Genomic DNA, 4,097 nt, shown 5'->3' with positions numbered 1-4,097 from the left:
TTCAAGAACCACCACGCACAGACGTATGCAAGACATGGGTTTCAGCTGTCGCATTCCTTGTGTCAAGCCACTCTTGAACAAGACACAGCGTCAGAAGCGTCTCGCCTGGGCTAAAGACAAAAAGGACTGGACTGCTGCTGAATAGTCCAAAGTTATGTTCTCTGATGAAAGTCAATTTTGCATTTCCTTTGGAAATCAAGGTCCCAGAGTCTGGAGGAAGAGAGGAGAGGCACAGAATCCACGTTGCTTGAAGTCCAGTGTAGAGTTTCCACAGTCAGTGATGGTTTGGGGTGCCCTGTCATCTGCTGGTGTTGGTCCACTGTGTTTTCTGAGGTCCAAGGTCAACGCAGCCGTCTACCAGGAAGTTTTAGAGCACTTCATGCTTCCTGCTGCTGACCAACTTTTTTTCCAACAGGACTTGGCACCTGCACACAGTGCCAAAGCTACCAGTATCTGGTTTAAGGACCATGGTATCCCTGTTCTTAATTGGCCAGCAAACTGGCCTGACCTTAACCCTTTAGAAAATCTATGGGGTATTGTGAAGAGGAAGATGTGATACGCCAGACCCAACAATGCAGAAGAGCTGAAGGCCACTATCAGAGCAACCTGGGCTCTCATAACACCTGAGCAGTGCCACAGACTGATCGACTCCATGCCACGCCGCATTGCTGCAGTAATTCAGGCAAAAGGAGCCCCAACTAAGTATTGAGTGCTGTACATGCTCATACTTTTCATGTTCATACTTTTCAGTTGGCCAACATTTCCAAAAATCCTTTTTTTGTATTGGTCTTAAGTAACATTCTAATTTTCGGAGATACTGAATTTGGGATTTTCACTAGATGTCAGTTTTGATCATCACAATTAAATGAAATAAACATTTGAAATATATCAGTCTGTGTGTAATGACTAAATATAATATCCAAGTTTCACTTTTTGAATGGAATTACTGAAATAAATCAACTTTTTGATGATATTCTAATTATATGACCAGCACCTGTATAGCAATTGTAAGTCTGTTTGGATAAAAGCTTCAGGTAAATTAATCTTTGTCATTGTATGTTTCCCCAAGACCACTGTGGTATCTGCATTCATTCGCATTACATCAAATCCATTTGGTAGATGATGTTTTATTGACTTAAACCTGTTCTGCTGTCACCATATTCTCTGTTTCTGGTAAATTCCTTGCACTTATTGGCACCGTTCCTCAACAGAGTATCTCTATGTGGGTCCATCCTTCTAGTCTTTCAATCATCTTTTAATCTATCTGAAACTTAAAATACTTATGAGTCATGAAAAAAAGAAAGGGTGAGTGTAAATGGAGGACAGACAGAGGCATGCTGGGACAGGTTGCAAGCTGATTCCTCACAAATGTGTCACTGTTCTGGTGACAGTAGGGGAAAGGTTATAGACTGAGAAGAGAGGAAACAAGAATTAATTCATTCACCTCTGCAAATAAGTAATAAATATATATGTGCACATACACTACCAGTACATGGACGCATGCACGCGCACACACACTTTATTTTTTATCTTTTCCGCGTTTCTCATTTGGTCATTTTCTGGAAAAAGCTGCATTTAGACTCTCTGAGACTGTTAAACATGTCACTGTGATCTACAGCTGCAATCATCTGCAAACAGAATGGATGTAGCAGCACTGTCAACCAGAACCAAAATCATAAATATTTACACATCATCATCTGGGGGATTTAGGTTTCCATGTACATGCACGGGGAAATATGATGTCAATGAAGAAAGGTTACAAATGTTTACTGTGATGTAGCTAGGTAAAAGATGTCAGCAATTACCAAATTACATGCCAAATGTCTGACATGATGTGTTAATAGGCTTTACTTTTGGGGTTATATCACAGCTTGCGTTGCAAAGAAAATGAAATTAAGCTCATGGCCTAATTACTTAAAGTGATTAAACCGTTTTTTCTTTTTTCAGAGGAGCCAAAGAAAGACAGACATCAGATGCAGACAGATGACTGGAAGCTAACAGGGCTGTACAGCGTGAGTGTTTCACTCACATAGGCCCCTAAAAGTAGATACGTGTGAACTGGAAAAATGATTTACGAGCACAGTGTGCGAGTAAAGACAATTTACCTTCCCCCTCCCCATCCACGCTGTTGATCTTTCAAAACATAGTTGGACTGGCCATCTGGAGCATCAGGAGAAATCCCAGTTGGCCAGTCGCTCTGGGGGCCGCTTGAGGAGCCCGTTACTCAAAAACAGAGATGCATCAACTAGGTCTATATTTATGCAACTGGTCATTGTGCTAATGACATCTTTCTCAGATGACACATCACTGCCACAAGACCCCTGTTTAGAGTTCGTAAGATGAACAGGTATATTTTCTGACAAGAATATAAGTGGTGCCTGCTGATGAAGCACAAGTCACTGGGACCAAGTGATTGATTGGACTAGGAGGTTGCAATGGTGTGGTGTATTTGGGAAAGCTCCTTTGAAAGTACAGTGAGCTAAACTACCAGTTACTCTACATTAAATGAAGATCCACTACACTGGAGCTACCCTTCAGAGAAATGTAGCAAGCTAAGATACAGCAATACGGCAAAAGTAGTTTGTTACATCAAAGCTTTTTACTGTTATTATACAAGACAACGTTTACATATACAGGTGAAACTCGAAAAATTAGCATATCGTGCAAAAGTTCATTTATTTCAGTAATTCAACTGAAAAGGTGAAACTAATATATTATATAGTCTCATTACATGCAAAGTGAGATATTTTAAGCCTTTATTTGATATAATTTCGATGATTATTGCGTACAGCTTATAAAAACCCCAAATTCAAAATCTCAGAAAATTAGAATATTACATGAAATCAATTTAAAGAAAGCATTTTAAATACAGAAATGTCAGCCCTCTGAAATGTATAATCATGCATATGTACTCAGTACTTGGTTTGGGCCCCTTTTGCATGAATTACTGCCTCACTGTGGTGTGGCATGGATGCTATCAGCCTGTGGCACTGCTGAGGTGTTATGGAAGACCAGGATGCTTCAGTAGCGGCCTTCAGCTCTTCTGCATTGTTCGGTCTCATGTCTTTCATCTTTCTCTTGGTAATGCCCTATAGATTCTCTATGGGGTTCAGGTCAGGCCAGTTTGCTGGCCAATCAAGCACAGTAATCCCGTGGTCATTGAACCAGGTTTTGGTACTTTTGGCAGTGCGGGCAGGTGCCAAGTCAGTATCTCCATAAAGCTCGTCTGCTGAAGGAAGCATAAAGTGCTCTAAAATGTCCTGGTAGACGGCTGCGTTGACTCTGGACTTAATAAAGTACAGTGGACCAACACCAGCAGATGACATGGCTCCCCAAACCAACACAGACTGTGGAAACTTCACACTGGACTTCAAGCATCTTGGATTGTGTGCCTCTCCGTTCTTCCTCCAGACTCTGGGACCTTGGTTTCCAAATGAGATGCAAAATTTGCTCTCATCAGAAAAGAGGACTTTGGACCACTGAGAAACAGACCGGTTCTTTTTTTCTTTAGCCCAGGTAAGACGCTTTTCCCTTACACTTAACTTTCTATTAATGTGCCTTGATACAGCACTTTGAGAACATCCAACTTCTTTTGCAATTACCTTTTGAGGCTTTCCTCCTTGTGGAGGGTGTCAGTGATGGTTTTCTGCACAACTGTCAGGTCAGCAGTCTTCCCCATGATTGTGAATTCCACTGAACCAGACTGACAGACCAATTAAAGGCTCAGGAACCCTTTGCAGGTGGATTAATTAGCTGATTAGAGTGTGACACTTTGAATATTCTAATTTTCTGAGATTTTGAATTTGGTGTTTTCATAAGCTGTACGCCATAATCATCGAAATTATATCAAATAAAGGCTTGAAATATCTAACTTTGCATGTAATGAGTCTATATAATATATTAGTTTCACCTTTTAAGTTGAATTACTGAAATAAATGAACTTTTGCACGATATGCTAATTTTTCGAGTTTCACCTGTATGTCAGAGGTTGCACGCCTCTGGAGCAACGAGGGGTTAAGTGTCTTGCAAAGGGGCCCACTTGTTGATTGGGTCTCAGTGGGGATTGAACCCAGGTCTCACACACCAAAGGCATGTGT

This window comes from Micropterus dolomieu, linkage group LG19, assembly GCF_021292245.1.
Source record: "Micropterus dolomieu isolate WLL.071019.BEF.003 ecotype Adirondacks linkage group LG19, ASM2129224v1, whole genome shotgun sequence".
Classification (NCBI taxonomy): Eukaryota; Metazoa; Chordata; class Actinopteri; order Centrarchiformes; family Centrarchidae; genus Micropterus; species Micropterus dolomieu.
The sequence above is the reverse complement of the archived record's forward strand: the minus strand, read 5'-3'. Positions refer to the sequence as shown.